This window comes from Solanum verrucosum, unplaced genomic scaffold (genome assembly GCF_900185275.1).
Source record: "Solanum verrucosum unplaced genomic scaffold, falcon-dt-bn FXZP01000028.1, whole genome shotgun sequence".
NCBI lineage: Eukaryota > Viridiplantae > Streptophyta > Magnoliopsida > Solanales > Solanaceae > Solanum > Solanum verrucosum.
Window position 1 is genome coordinate 1,378,385 of NW_026020183.1, and position 18,353 is coordinate 1,396,737.

An 18,353-nucleotide genomic window follows, 5' to 3' on the forward strand; every position below is an offset into this window, starting at 1 on the left:
ACTACAAAAATGGGCGGGGGGGGGGGGGGGGTGCGGTGAGAGGAAGTGATGGAGTGGGGTAATAAATTTACATTTTATTTTATAAAAAATATTATATTTGGGATAATAATTTTTAATCTTTAATTTTAACTAATACTAATAATTTATTTAATTTTAGTCAAGGTGGAATGTTTTATCCACGTAGAGTGTGATGTGATAATTTTTTTAAATAAAAGAGAGAGTGTATTACACACCATGATGAGAATGTTATAAAAGAGAGATGTGTGTTTCTCAAATTATTAAGTGATAGTTTATGTAAGTTAGATATGAAACTAAGAAAAGAGGATAGTTTATGTGTATTTTTAACACTTATCTCTTTTAATAATTATGTAGAAGTAATAATGAGGAAAAAGGCACAACAAAGGTTGTGGTGAAAGTGGTAAGTACTTATACATCCTTTAAAACTTTGTTTGGATGGTTGTTATGTATTGTTTCATAATATATTGTATTATATTATATTGTACTATATTGTTTTGATGAATACAATATTTGGATAGATTGTATCATTCTATGTCGTTACATAGTGTTACACATCCATAATTTGAAGAGACAAGTGTCAAAAACACACCTAAATTATCCTTTTTTTTAGTTTCATACTTAAACTATTGAGAGTGTGAGTTTCACATCTAAACTATCACTTATTAGTTTGGAAAACACACCTCAGTGGTGTGTGTAAATGCACTCTCTTTTATTTGAAAAATCTTGACACATGACATTCCATATGGATAAAATATTTCACCTTGATAAAAATTAAATAATAAACTATTAATATTAATTAAAAATTAAAGATTAAAGTATTACTATCCAAAATAAATAATTTTAAAAAAGAAAATTTAAATAATTTTTCTTATCCCGCTCCCTCCCCCCCCCCCCCCCCCACAATCCCCCATCCTTTATTTAAAAAAATAAACTTTTATAAAATATTTTAAAAAAATTCACACTTCACCCCCTCCCCCCCCCCCCCACCCCAAACCAGTCACTCATTCCCCCCAAAAAAATTGATATCATTTTATTTTTAAAAAATTAAAAATTCTACCCCATCCTATTTAACCCTCTGTTCCTAATTTATTTATTTATTTTTACATTTTTCTCATTTTCTGTTAGATATGTACATATATTTTTAGGAATTTTTTTCTACTTGTGTATCGAATATAACATAAATAAAAAATTTATTTTAAAAAAGTCTTACGGCAACAAGTAAAAATATTTTCAATATGCATATATCTAACACAAAACGAGAAAAAAATTTGAAAGCGGAAGGTCAGATGGAGTGGGTAGAATTATTTGAAAAATAAAATAAAATATCTAAATTAGTATTAGAGGGGGGGGGGGGTAATAATTTTTTAATATTTAATTCTAACTAATACCAATAATTTATTTAATTTTTGTCAAAGTGAAATCTTTTGTCTATGTAGAGTGTGATGTGACAATTTTTTTAAATAAAAGAGAGAGTGTATTACACACACCATGGTGAGAGTATTATAAAAGAGAAATGTGTATTTCTCCAACTAATAAGTGATAGTTTAGGTATGAAACTGTCACGACCCAGACCATCGTGATTGACACTCACACTAACCCTCCGGTGGGAGAACCATTAATACTAATTAGCTAACCAAAGAACTAAACAACTTAATCAAAACTAAGACATTTAAAGATACGGAAGAAGGTTTAAATGCTAAGGAAAAGAAATAGGGAATTCTCATAAACTCTAAACAAAAGTCTAACAACCAAAACAATGCGGAATAACACCTAGAACCTGAAAGTCAATGTACCAAAACATCTAAGGTTCAACCCTAAGTCTAAACAAAAAGGGGTACAACCTCATACTAAACATAAGAAACCTAAGGAACTAGTTTATGTCCGAAAATGTGGACATAAACAAAAAGAGAACTCATGGCAGCCTGGAAGAACTGGCTCACCCTTGAATTCAAACGATCACTAATCTTCTAAACGAGGTTTGTTAATAGCTGCTTGAAGATGCTCTGTACTCAACAAAGAAAGAGCAAGTGCAGTATCAGTACACAATCACAATCTACTGGTAGGATCACATGGCTATCCCACTAAGTGCAACATACATAAGCCATTACAATATAACAATAACATGCATACACCGAACATATACAATATCAATATCATTTGCGAACAACAAAACTTTTCACATATTTCAAGATATATAATTATGTCAAGTCAATGGTCTTCTCATGAAACCCACACCCAAACTGTTAGTGTACTGGTACCCAATCCAATATTTATGCTGGAACGTGGCAACCGATCCATGTTTATGCCGGAACGTGGCAACCGATCCAAGTTAGTGTGTCGGAACGCAACACCCGATCAATTCAACAAGCCACAATCACAATCACAAGTACATTCTCATAATCATACAATCAAGTCATGATTCATGACATTCAATCATTCATCTATCCTCATTTACCATTAGTGTGATCAATAATGCAACATTCACATACATACATGTATTATAATGAAACAAGAACAAACATACATCACACAACATGAAATCACAACCATCACCTACCTCAAACAAAGCTTGAATCCCCTAAGAAACTTGATCCTTCCCTTTCTGGATTCTTTCCGCTTGTTCATGGTCTACAAACAATCAATTTAATGCTAGGATCAATAAACAAGATTTAATTACCCGGAATAAAGTCAACACTACCAACCCTAGATTAAACCCATGATCCCACTATCCCAATTAGAGCCTTTTCCACCATAATTTCCAGATCAAAACCCTCCCCAATTGATAATTACCCGCTATATTACATTCTACAGATAAAAAAATGGATTTGGGGAGTTAAAACCTTACCTTTAGCCTTAAAAATGGTGGAAAACGGTCAAAAGAACACTTGGGGTCGTCTCTTAGCTCTCAAAGTCGACAAGTGTAGAATAAAATATTTTTGGGGTTTATTTCTGACTTAAGTCGCGACTGACCCGCTATGGTAGCACCCATCCCGCCACAGAGGCCCCGCCCTGGCGGCTTGCGCGGAGACAGAACGTCTTAATTAGAGTCTCAAACCCCTATTTCACAACACACCTTCATCCCATGACACTCAGAAAATACCCGTTCACGCTAAGATCAGTTTCGGGGGTTCTACTCACTCGAATTCAATTTCGTAAAGTCATACGAGTTCCTTAACGTCTTAGCTATCTATCCATTTGTTACCAGATTTCCCTAGACCTCACTGACTCTGATTTTGTCCAAATCTGGACTAGGTTGGGAAATTCCAAGTTACTACCAAAAAGTTTTCCGGTCCAAAAATTTTCTCCGTTGGCTTTTCTATAACGACGGGAACATGTGTTACAGAAACTCACACTCTCAATAGTTTTATTAGGTATGAAACTCAAAAAAAGGATAGTTTAGGTGTATTTTGACACTCATCTCTAATTTGAATGATAAACTTATAAGAAAAGTAGGGTACGAAATAGAGCTACTATAAAAAAGTAGGATAAAAGATGAAATATAATTATTAAATAATAAATAAAGACAAAATGAGATAACGACGCGATCACACCAAATTGGTCGTTAAATAAAATAGGTTTTGCTGTCGTTACCTAATGATAGATTTAAACGATACGATACAATAGAATTTAAGTAACAATCGAAACAAATATTGTATTTAAGCGAACACTACAATACAATACAATAAGAGGTCGTTTGGTTGGGAACAAGTTATCCAGGATTAGTTATCTTGGGATTAGCTATCATGAGTTAACTTATCCCATTACTATGATAAAAATGGTGGGATAATTTATCCCAAACATGGCAACCAAACAAGATATGCAATTTTTATCCCATCATTATTTATTTTTATCTCTCACACCAAACGACCCCTATGAAATAACCATCCAAACAAGGTTTAACAGATGTGAGTTCGAGTCCGTGAATACAAAGTTATCTTTGTTAGAAAACGCTTAAAAAAAGGAGGAAAAAGACAATGGAAAACATTTTTTAATTATATATTTCTTTCCCTTAAATGGAAAACATTCCAAAATGAATCAATTGGTGAATAATGCTGGTCATTGTCTTATTTTCTTTATCTTTAACATGCTTTGAGATTAGTTCTGAAGTTTTAGGGAGAGATTCCTCGATATGATAGCTATGTAGCACTGAAATGCCGGCGTGTTAGCTATGTGGAACTTTTAGTACCACAAGCGCATTACTCTTCATAGTTCATTCAAACTACTCACAATATGTCTAATACTCGGTTACATTTGTTTGTCACTATCTATTATTAGGGTAGTTGGGATATAATTAATGATTTACAATCACATTGATTTAGAAATGAAATTTTGTTTAGAGTATGTATTTAAGATTTTTTAAGTTATATTTCTTTTATTACTATGAAAATTTTGTAATTTATAAAAGCTATAAACAAATTTCTACAACTTTTATACAATTTTATTCAATGAGTAAAACATAATTCACAAATCAATACATATATATAATAAGGAGTAGGGGTGTTCATGGTTCGGTTTGGATCGGTTATTGGTTAAGACCAAATCCAAACCACAATTAATCGGTTTTTAAATTTCTAAAACCAAACCAAACCAAATCAAAAAAATAACCGTCGGTTTGGTTATTGTTGGTTTGGTTCGGTTTGGTTCAATTTTTTGGTTATTTCGGTTTGAAAGTATATAGTTTTTTGAGGGCATATGCATCTCGATAGACACGAATTCATAGTACATAAACAATCAGAAAAACTATTGTAAATTTTATTAAGCAATACTAGTCATAGAACAATTGAAACAGGACTAAAAAAACTCATTATCATGTTAGAAGACTTATATCTAAAAAGAGAAAGCAATGTATATATGCAGTGGAAAATCAATATTAGCATAGTTGTCTTGGATAAATATATAACATATTGAATCTTGCATGTTGTGACAACTGAGAATTTTTCTTAATACACCAAAAAAAAAAAATCAGTGCTCCAAATGTAAAATTCACTCAAATAATAAATTTTTGGTTGAGTTAGTATTAGGATTTTAATACTTGGGCTAAAATTTAAGTGTTGAGCTTAAGAAAATAATAAAGTTAAAGACTTAAGTTAATTAAAATTTAATAAGATATTTATATTTTATTTATGAATAATATATAAATAATTATAAAATTTATATATATAATTTAACGGTTCGGTTTGGTTATTTTTGCGGATATTCTTTTGTAAAACCAAAACCAAACCAAACCAAATAGTATCGGTTTTCAAAATTCAAAATCCAAACCTAACCAAATCCAACCAAATATCGGTTTTTTTAATCGGTTTGATTCGGATTGCGGTTCGATTTGGTTGTTTAACCATAACCATGAACAACCATAATAAGGAGTGTAGTTTGTAATGTGGTTAAGTCAAGTGACAAGCTAATGAACAGTCACTTGACGATTTTAAAAATAATTATTTTATCAGATTAAAATAGAAACACATAGGTAAAAGAACTCTAAAGAACTCTTACTGTTTCATAAACTTATCATTTTCAGACAGGGATAAGGCACAAGTAACCCCTAGACTATGACCGAAATCTCAGAGACACACCTTAACTAAACTAAGGTCCTATTACCCCCTAACTAATTTTTTTTGTAATTTTGTACACCTTTTGGCTTACGTGGCACAGTCTGTGACTCTACGCAGTTGAGGTGCGTGGGAGATGATTGGATGCCACGTAAGCCAAAAAGGTATACAAAATTACAAAAAAAATGAGTTTAGGGGGTAATAGAACCTTAGTTAGATAAGATGTGTCTCTGAGATTTCGGTTATAGTGTATGGGTACTCCTACCTTATCTCTTTTCAGATATTGTAAAATAAATTTAAATGTAGATAAAAAGATAGAAATACTAATAATAATGATAATAATAATAATAAGTAGCAATAGCAGCAAGAGTACTAATAATAATAATAACAGTAGTAGTAATAGTAGCAATAATAATAATAATATTAATAATAATAACAACAACAACAGCCACATTTGCAGTAGTAGTAGTAATAATAATAATAATAATAATAATAATAATAATAATAATAATAATAATAATAATAATAATAAGTAATGATAAAAATAATAATAATATTAATAATAATAATTATAGTAAAAATACTAATAATACTAATAAAAATAAACAAACAAAAGAAAAAAAAGATAACCGGGAAAAGAAAGGAGAAAGATACGTAGGGAAAAAATATTTGAATTTAAAAAATATATTAGATTTTCTTTTAAAAATCAGCTTAAAAATAGAAATTCACATGCAAAAAGTTCTAAATGAATTCTTACTATTTCATTACTTATTTTTTAAAATGATATAAAATAAATTTAATTATATTTAATTTAATTATTACATTAAAAAATAAAAATTTAATAAATAATAATAATAATAATAATAATAAATTAGTAATAACAACAACAACAACAACAACAACAACAAAGTAGTCGTAGAAATAAATAAGTAAATAATAATAATAAATTACTCTATATTATAAGAGTGAATGTTGAGGAGCTTAGGGTCTGCCGGTCACTTCTCCTCAACTTCCTCTATTTATATTTCATATTTTATCCGTTTTAATTTATTTTTATTTCAATATTTTTTTTTATATTGAAATTTGGTTAATTCTCAAAATTTTACCATATTGCATTAACAATTTAAAATGTTTGAAATATATTAAAATGTGATGAACTCTCAAAATTTCACACGTACCACATAAATTGTGATAAAGGGAGTAATATATATTATTTGGAAACTACGTTAATATTACTATAAATCGCAACTTAAAGTATTTAAAAATATATTAAAAATTAGATTAACTCTCGAAATTTCACATGTGCCATATAAATTGGGCATGTGAATATCATATACTATATAAAAAAACACGTTAATTAAGAGTACTATAAGTTGCAATTCACGCATGCCACATAAATTGTGATAACGAGACTAATATATATTATTTGGAATTACGTTACTAGTACTATAAATCACAACTTAAAGTATTTAAAAATACATTAAAAATTAGGTTAACTCTCGAAATTTCACATGTGCCATATAAATTGGGACATAGAAATATTATTTTAAAAAATACGTTAATTAAGAGTACTATAAGTTGCAATTCACATGTGCCGCATAAATTGTGATAAAGAAAGTAACATACATTATTTGAAAATTACGTTAAGTAACTATAAATCAAAACTTAAAGTATTAAAAACATATTAAAAATTTGATCAACTCTCAAAATTTCGCATGTTCCACATAAATTGGGACAAGGGAAATAACATATATTATTTAGAAATTACGTTTATTAAGAGTACTATAAATTGCATTATTAACAATTTAAAATATTTTAAAAAACATACTGAAAATTTGAATGAGTTCAAAATTTCACGTGTGTCACGTAAGTTGGGACAGAGTGAGAAACATATAAAACAAACAAAACTGATTTCATTAATTTATAATATTTCTTTCAATTTTTATATATGTAGCTTATTAAAAAAAATATGCATTGTATTTTAAAAATTACGGATAAGAAAGAATAACAATAAGATTCTCTATTAAAAAATAGATAATATATTTGAATTCAAATTAAATGAAATTCGAGTTGATATATTTGAATTCAAATCAAATGAAATTCGAGTTGAAATAGGGTTCTAGCTTCTTAACCTCTCTTATATATACTCTTATAATGATATAAAATGTTAAGCTTACTTCTCTCTTTTTTTATTTATTGTTGAGTAGATTTATTCTTCATATTCTTCAACTAAGAGGATCATATTACTTTTGCTTATTGCATTCTTCACATTCTTGAGATGAGTTTCTAGGGTCGTATTACTTTTGTTTTAATATTTTCATTTTTTTTTGGGATAAGGGTTTGAAAGATATCTCAATTTTGGTCGGATTTGATGTTGCGATACTAAACTTTCATAAGGACCTATTACCTCCCTAGACTATTTAATACCGTATTTTTAACATATATATTTGCCCACATGGACATAAAAAATAATGCAAAATTATAAATAGTAATGTGTCTACGTGGGCACATATATACCTTTAAAATACACTATTAAATAGTTCAGGGGGTAAAAAATATGGTATTAAATAGTCTAGGGAGGTAATAGGTCCTCATGAAAGTTTAGTATCGCAACAACAAATCCGACCAAAGTTGGGGTATTTTTCAGACCCTTATCCCTTTTATATTAATAAAAAGAACACTTGATAATTATATAAAATCAAGTAATAAACGCTAATAAAAGTCAATAATAACAATCTAATAATTTTAAATAGTAAACAATGTAATAGAGAAATATATAAAACATAAATATAATTTAATAATTACATGATTCGTTATCTATTTATACTCATATAGTTTTGATAATAGGGGATTGGTATTAGGAGGGGAGGGGGGGGGGGGGGGGAGTGTACACTTCACTAAGAAACAATATGATAATTCATCTTTTTTTTTGAAAGATAATATCATTTAGCATGTATGAACAAGATATCATAATCTAAAATGCTTCAAAATAATATTTTAATATTATCAGTGCATCGCGCGGGTATGTATACTAATAGGGTAACAAAATATCCTAAGGTACTGAATTAATAATGGACATTGCAACCAAATACCCTTGGATCATCTAGCTTACAAAATATATACACAAGTGTATAAGTAGTGTATACTTCATAATTAATACATATCTACATCAATAACATACTCAGTGTAGTCCCACAAAGTGAGATTTGAGGAGAGTAGAGTGATTGCTTTTGATAGAGCCTCAATTATATATTATACATGTCTATACATATAATATTCATCCATATACATATAAATACATATGTGTACACACCTTATACAACGAGTGTATATGTAGTGTATAATTTGGCTATGTTTGGTAAACTAATTAGGTAAATGGTATTATAACACCCGTATGTTTGGGATAGTCCTTTTTCCACATTGAGGGTTGGCAAGCCTAATTTGAAGGTCTTATGTTGCTCGATAAGGTGTGTTAAAGGTTAGTCATGTAGGGAGAGCGATTCTAAGTGTGAGTTGAACCTAGATGTGTTGGCACTAGGGCATGGAACCGCGAGGTTTAGGACCTCACCCTAGGCTTGACTCTGCAAGGTAGAAAACCATGTGTTGAGCTTGTCCCCATGAGGCAGCTTGGGGTGGTGCATCTCTCTCTATATCTGTGTGTGTTTTTGCGCGCGCGTGTGCGTATGTGTTGGTCTAAAACTTTGGAGAAAGTCTAATCCATGATAGACTCGACATGTATGCGTAGTTTCCTCGGTTGACTCATGGAATAGATTTATGTGTGTTGTGGACAATTGTGTGTTGATGTGATTTGAGGTAGATGGTAGTATCTCTGAGCTTGTATAGCAAGGTGAAACATTTCTTTTGTCAGTTTCTAGCTAGTTTAAGTCAAGGATAGTATTTTATGTGAAAATACATCTCCTTAATTGAATTTTCGTAGTTTTTCCTATTCTTGATTGTTCCCGCCTTGTTGTAGTGATGCATGTATCCATGCAAAAGTCATTAGGGTGCTCGACAAAAATGGGAAAGGTATATTAAGGTTGTTCCCTTTTTCAACATGTTTCCTTAAAGCTTAGAGTTATATGTCTAGCGTACTTTAGACAAGTTTCACATAGCCATGATTGTTTATGTTGGGTTCCTCGAGTTGATAACCATCATTTGTTGGGACTCGTATTCTATTAAAAGCAACCTCATGCTTAGATACAATTTAGATATTATTCATATTGGTTGCTTATAGTTTACTTTCTTGATTTTGGGATACTTGATTACTTGTTCATGTATATAGATATATAAAGCCTTGGGTTCATAGATATACAGAGCCTTGTGTGCACAAATATACAGAGCCTAGTGTGCATGGATACACAAAGCTTTATGTGCTTGAATAGATAGAGTCGGTTATATAGTTTGCATATGGGCTAGTCAGGATTTTGTGCTTAGTTATATAGTGACATAAGGGTAGTATAGAGTCGATAGGCTTCTCAGCAATACACAATCTTTTCATTTATGAATTGTTCAGATTTCCTAAGGAGGTATGTCAAAACCTTCAGGCAATATAGAACATACAATCTAGACAGTTATACAGAGCATATGGGCTAGACAAGTATATAGTGCCTACATGATAGACATGTATACATAACCTACTAGCTAGATACTTATCAGTGGCCTATGTTCTAGACAATGTACAAAGCCTACGGGCTAGTCGGTTACACAAATCCTACAATCAGACAGTTATACAAATTGCCTATGGGCTAGATTATTGGCAATAGGGGTATATAGAATAATTTGTACATGTCAAACTTATGGGTGTCAGGGTAGATGCATTGATTGTTGTTTGTACCTATCGAGCTTATTGTTAGGTTATTATTTGAATATTGTGGTGTGATTCATATTATGAACAATTAGGTTGTTACGTTGTAACGCTCAACTGTACCTCACAATTGATATAGGTGGTAATTTGCAAAAATAATACCCAACTTAGGAGTCAATGTCGAACCACAAGAACTGACATAGATGGTTACATTTTAATTAATTTTTAATTTAATACTAATTAACACAATGTCTCAAATGAGAATATAAAATGGGGGAATTAGGGAATCACAATCTTCGATTCAAATTTTAAGTGACACGATCAGGAGGTCAACTCAACAAAGATTTCAACAAGTTGGAAACAATTAGGGGTGTGTTCATTAGCAACGGGGTTTCAATCTAATAGGTAATGATTAATCAATTCCAAATCAATGGATACATGAATAGCCTTTGGTCTATACTAAATCCAATATTCTCTTGAACCCATGTATATATCTTGAGATTTTTCGAACCCCAAGACCAAACAAACAAAACACCAATTATTATTTAAGTGGGTTATACTCTCTCTATCTCTATCTTAAAATGAAAAATAATATCATATTAGACTATCTCTAGCTCTAATCCTATGACATATTTATCAAGTCCTTACTAATAAAGTCATACCCAACTCTATTTTAGTTTCTCGAGCCAAAATAGTGTAAAAGAGTTCAACCAATATTTGCAACCATTGATTTTTAGATTAAAACATCAATACAACAATAAATCCATGAAATACAACCGATTTTAGAACTATTTAATCACTACCCACCAAGATTTACACCTATATCTTGCACACACTCCCCTAGCTAAAAGTTTAGCTATTCATAAATGAAGAACGAGAGATTATACCAAAATAGAAAGCTTCCTTTCATGCATAATCAATAACTATAGTAGCTTGAAATGTAAATTTGAGTTATCTTCTTGAGCAAGTAAAAACTCTACAATGTATATTTTCTATATCCTACTTTGCAATCTCTATCTGGAATTACTCTAGATTGGGAAGAAGATAAGAGTACTTAATTACCCATACCCTTATTTTTTCCTTGAAACCTTCCAAAGGGAGTATCTTCAGCATCAAGTATGTTTTGCCCTTGAACTTTCGTTTCTCAATTGTGTTGCACCGACGTTTTGTCGGTATTGAAGCGTCCAACGCAGGTTGTATCACCACTTCAATGTGTTCAGATCCAGTGATGGCTGTGGTTGGACCGATGGTTCTTCTAGACAATTTCTTTCTCTTTTGGTTGAAATTGAGCTGGTGAAACGCCTATGCAATTCTGTTGGACGTCAGTTCCTCGCCAGTATGTTTCAATGATATTTTGTGTTAAATCCTTCAATCTTTATTTTCTAAGAAATGCCTGCACACAAGAGAACAAGGGCCTAAAATCTCCTTCATTAGCAATAAAACATAACAACAATTGATGAATAAGAGTCTAATAAGTTGGTAAAATACCAACTCATCAAACCCCCAAAATTTGAACTATTACTTGTCAAGTAAAGCATTCACAAAGCATAAGCTCTTAGACACACACAATATGGGATATGCACAGTTTTGAACTATAACTCAAACTGCCAAAAACAAAAGACTTTATATACAAATACAACTCTTAATTGTTTCCACCATCATTATAGGGCAAATATTATCGTCTTTTGAAATCATTCTCATTTAAAACCACTTTTCAAGCAACATTTAGGGGAAATATTTCGTTCAAGTTCAATTTCAAAGAATCTCAAGCCAACTACATGAACCTCCAAGGTTTGCCTAAGAATTCACACAAATTTATCACATTCATGCAAATCAATTGAAATAAAAACCTCACCCATTCACTTGAAGGATGCAATGTCACTCACAAAAGAGATAAGCCCACTCACAATTATAAATATCATATCAAAGAGTTATAAATCACGCAAATACACTCACTCTCACAAAGAAATTTAAGTATACACACATTGAATCATGGGATTAACCGATATGTTAATTGCTACTAATGTAGATTGACAAAACTCAAAATTGCCAAGGACTTGCAGGTCAAACTTAGGCTCAGACAAAAAGTAGGATATCATTTGGTCAAAGTGATTTAAAGACCTCCCTAATGCTATCATATCTCATTTTGAGCATACACTCACATCATAACTAATTTTCACCTTATTTTTTCAATTCAAGACATCAATTAATCATTCAAACACCTGCTTTTCTTTTCACATGAGGCATGTGCACAACACGAGCTAGCATCAATTTTTTGTTTTCCCTTATTTTTATTCTTTCATCTATGAACTCACTAATCAGTTTTCAATTGAAACACTTTCAACCTTCTTTGCCAAACAAATTTTTTGGTGGTGAAGTGTAACAACTCAAAAATTGGATGTCGAATTGAAAAGAAAAAGTTACATTTTTGGCATTGATGCATGTTCTACGGAAGCCATCTACAGACCGTAGAAATTTCTACGGACTGTAGGAAGGTAGTCGTAGGAACCAATTTGAGTTTTGAAAAATTTCAAGTCTCTGATGATGGTCTATGAACGAATATGACGAATTATAAGGATTGTTACAGGTTGTAAAAGGAGTCCGTAGAAGTGATCCAGACTTAGTCAAATTTTGGACTCAAAGTTAGGTACTACAGATAGGCTTACGAGCCATGGAAATGATGACAACCCGTAGGAAGGTTTCGTGGAAGTTGGCTAGATTTTGGGTTCTAGTATTTGGTTCTATGGTTGACCAGTACGGTTCGTAGAAAATCTTACGGACTGTAGGTCCAATCAGTAGAGGTCTGCTGACAAATTTTTTTAAGGGTGTTTTCGACTTTTTCTACCTAATTAACCCCTAAACTACGTAGTTTTGGACCTATAAATACCCATATAATCGTTTTTACTCTTCAAAACCTAATTCATTCCCTCTCATTCACTCAAACTCACAAAATATCTCAAGGGTTTCTTCTCTAATTCTCTCAAGATCTCCAAGGTGAAGAACTAGGGTTTCAAGGGCTTCAAGGTTTCTTCCACCATTACTTTTGGGCGTTGATTTCTAGGGTATGTGGAAATTCACCAATGGATATTTTTCATCTATTGGGTTACAAAAGAAAACTCAAATCTCCAATTCAATTTCACCTAATTTTCTTAGGATTTCATGTGATTCTCCATGAGTTCAATTTATTATGATTCAATTACTTATTAAATATTATTATGCATGATTCAATACAATTACATGATTTTTATTGATTTAATAGGAACCCATGCCTATGTGTATTTCATGGATATGAACTATGTTTACGAACTTATGAATCATGATTATGAATTTATGCATATTTTTGAAAAGAATGAATTATGATTAAAAGGTGTTTTTAAGATAAAGTGTCAATGATTTATGACAGATTTTATCACATAAGTATGAAATCATAATTTAGATGCTTAGAAAGGAAGTGTCTTATGAACAAGTTTGTGAAATGATGGTTTCGAAAGAAGCTATTCTACTATGAGTTTATGATTGGATTGGTAGTCTTAGTTGTTGACTTTTCAAGTATTTTGATATGATTATGATTATGTCTTTTCCGTTGGAATTTACTTAGCACTAAAAGGACTTTGGAATTGAGGTCTTACTGCTAGTAGATATTTGGTCTTTAGCAACAATTCCCTTGTCTCAAACTACATGCCCCCGTAGGATTATCTTAAATGACCTAGCTAAAGGATTCACCATCAAAAGAATGAATGAGACAAAATTCTACCTTGGCAAGTAAATTCCCCTTTCTCAGTGTGAGGGTCACACTGAATTCCATGTTATAGCTCACATGGTCTTATTGTCGGTTAACAGTAAATATCCCACAAATGAACTATGTATTCTTCAAAGTCATTTCAAAACTTTTCTATGGTTTTCAATATGCATTGACCTTGTTTATAATGCATGATTTCTCTTTAAAAGTTCTTACTACATTTTACTTGGTCATGTATATCATATTTAAGTTCAACATGAAATCATGTTTATGTTTATGCATATTTCTCCATACTTAGTACATTCATCGTACTAATGCATATTTATGCCTATATTGTCTCATAATATAGGATCTAATGTTCCTCCACATGGACGCACTTAGGTGGATTACTCTACTCTCGACTAGTTGGATTGATGAGTCCTCATGATTCGAAGACAAGATCATTGATGTTTTAATGCTTTATTGTCTTTTCAGTTTCATACTTGTACGTGGTGTATGATTTACGTCCCAACCACTATTATGATGTTAGAAAGGCTATGTCAAACTTAATAGTATTTCCCATATTCTCATATGTACTCTATTGGTATCATTTATGTCATCTTATGATTTGAGACTTATGCTGATTATATCTCTTGAATTATATTTCATTACATCATGCTTATGTCAAGTGGCTTTTTTAGGATATCTAGGGTCTTATTCATCATGTCACGTCTAGGGTGTAGTTTGGGTCATGACATCAAGTTTGCGAGAAGTATGACACAAGACTCAAACTAAACTAAAACATTGTATTTTCACTTAAGAAAGTCACCTCTCAATCTATCCTACGGAAAACACCAACCCGATTAAACACATAAAATTAAGACTCAAACAAAGAGAAAACTTGATCCTTGGGAAAGAATCATTGTATGAAGAAAATTCATGGAGTTTATTTAATTAAGTACCATTCACAAAAGTAATTTTGAATTACGTGCTCATAAATTTAATGAGATAACGAGGCCTATAGAGGGCACTAAGCACGAAAATCAAGCACAAGTAGTAAATTAATGGACATATGTAAGACCAACTGGGCTAACAATGATATTGAAATAGAAACATATTCTATGCATCATTCAAATTAAACAAATATCTGCTTGTTCACCAAATCATTATGACCAAATGACTCCCAAACTTAAAGTGAAGCATTGTCCCCAATGCTACATTGACAGAAAGAGAGAAAGAAGAACAAAGAAAAACTCCCTGGGTCATGATGTGCACTCATCATCATACTACTCGAATGATGTGCTAGACCCTGCTCTAACTTGTCTAGAGTGAACAAAACACCGAGACTATTCCAATTCTCGCTACAACTTTTCATTATTCTCTATGTATCCCTCTCCATTCATATTCACCCTTATTTAATGTTATAGCTCATCCACCAGTCCAATTGAAGTATGTGGAAACTATGGCTTTTTCCATGAAGGGCATGTCTCCGAGGGTCATCAGAGCTTTTTCTTTCGATTTGTGTATGTCTTTTTGAATAATAGTAATGACCTTTTCAATGACATCGACTTGCATGCACAAATTATCCACTTTCTTTGATAGGCCTTTCAATGCTTGTTGGGTTGCCCTATTGTTTATGGCTAGTAGAGCTTTAGCTAGTTTGATGAGCTTATCCTCATTTGCAAAAGTAGTCTCTACCATCTTTTGTTAATCCCTTTGATTAGTGATAGGGGTATATGAGGAAGATGGTGGCATGATTGTTTTCTCATATGCGGAATGTCAAATTCATAGAGAGTAGGACCTGCTAGGCAAAACATTCTCAAATGCCCTTAGATCTTGTATTTTCCTCTTTTTGATCTTAGGGGATTCAACATCTCTTTTGCGGTCAAGTTCAATCATCCCCACACTTAGAGATTCCACATCGGAGGAAAAATAGTGAATACCTACTTGCACACATAATTTGCCTATCAAGACCAGAAAACGCACTAAGAGACCTTGTTGGCGGGCTTTTATCCAAATTTGTATAGACACAACCTCCCACTAATCATTCTTGGACGACATGAGTTGGGCACACACAAAATCAAGCCATATTTTTCTTCAAATTCAAATCTTGTCGGGTGGTCTCACCATCCATGGAGGCCTAAATAGGATGACCCACTTCAATAACACTAGCTACCCATTGGGAGTGACAATGTCTAGTGGTTATCTTCTCAGTGAGCCCAGTTCTTTCAATAATAATTTTTTTCCAAAAAAAATATAATTAATAGCTACCGGAGTGATATCAATTTCTATACGTCTCACTCTAACTGAAAGTAAGCTAATAAATGCCTCAACTTTCTCATAATTTTTCATAGCATCTTGCCTTGCATGATAAGATGCGTAAAAACTCGGTGACTAATTTAGGGAAATATCCCCCCGGAGCATTAGCGAGGGCCAATCAATCTCGGCTCAAGAACTAATGGATAATGTTGGGAAATTCTTTCCCCAAGTTCGCTAAGTTAAATCTTTTTTTCTCCGTCATAGACCAAGTGACTTTGAACAGGGTGTAGTATTCTTTCGTACCCTCCACATAAAACCTCAAGCGGTTTTATTCATGATCAAGGTTTGAAGGGGTTTTACTCTTAGTTTTATCTTAGAGGATGAAGAGGGGTTGCGACTTGGCCTATCAGAATGACTCTTTTGAGAAGTCATAGTCTACAAAGAAAATTGTGAGATAACACTAGACAAACAACATATTTTTCATTAGGAAGAAAATTTAATGACAAAAAGAAGTTAGAAAAATAAAAAGCTTTAAGATGCAAAAGAAATTTGAACATTTCAACACACAGTAGAATTAGTATTAGACCGATCACTTACAGTTGTGAAATTGTTCACCACAGATGCAAACACTGGCACAGATTTGGGCACACCAACATTACATCGACATTTCACTGATGACGACATGTGACTTGTAGGTGAAACGATGGATCAAGGTAGTGAAATTTTAATTTTCCAACTCAACCAGCATTCCACCTTCAAAACACAAGGCAACATCCATTCAATATCGTTCCATATATAGGTGATACGCTAAAATTACACTTCCCTAAGAAAGTATAAGCGATCGTTATCAAGTAAAGAACCCAACTTGGAGGTTGGGGTCGATCCCACGAGGAATATGGTTTAGACATAAACTTAACGTATGATTATATTCGTTTAGTCAACTTATTTCTGAGACAAGTAAGTAAAAGGGGGGGGGGGGGTTGTGAAGCAAATAACTGAATGTTGTTAAGTAAAAAGTGAGCAAGATTCGAACTTTATTGTTATCAATGAGAGAGAGAAACTAGGGTGTATGTGTTAACCATAAACTCTTAACGCGACAATCCTAATAATAGTAACCCTTTCCTAGTGTATCACATGCAAAGTTGGTAAGTTAGGTATCCCTAAGTGGTTGGTCCTCCAAATAGGGAATTTCACCCCGCACCTTGGTCCGGCTATGTGTGTATAATTTACTAACCCTTACCTTTACCTCAAATTAGACATCACATCAATGTATTGCTTAGTTTTCACCCTCGCACCAATTGACATTAGACTATTAGATAGTATCACACTAAATCTCTGTTGATAATTCTTTTTGTATTAACTACCTCCTTGGTCCGACAAGTAGCAACAAGGCGAGTTCTAAAGTTGGCCACCGTTTAAAAGGCTTCTAAGCGAAAGAATTACCAATACATGCATCAAAACTATTCAAAAATTACTTAGTTATTATTCATACGTTGTTAATTGCTCATGGTTCCCATAACCCTAGTTGTGGATTTAGTTACTCATGCTTGAAAGAACACAATTCATATTTTGATAAAAAGAATTAATGAACTTATGATTAGAGTAGATGAAACCCGAAATCTAGAATTAAATTCCAAAGAAAAAATCTTATAAACCGAAATTAGGAAATCAAATTGCTAAAGTTTGAAAGTTAATTGCCAAGAAAATACCAAGAACTAAAAGTATACAATGGTGTTTAACCCCCAAAAATGAGGTTTACATACCCTATTTATAGAAAAACTTATCCTAAAGAAAAAAGAAACGAAATAAGGAAATAAAACTTCTGGACGCGGCTTTGATCGATGAGACTGACCTACGTTCTGTGGATCGACCTACGATCCGTAGGTCCCTTCCGTAGCTTGATACTTAGAACTTTTTCATAGAGACTGGTACCTTCAACTTTTAGATACAAATGACGGATGTGCAGTACGGACCGTAGGTTGACTTACGGTCCGTGGGTCCCTTTCTG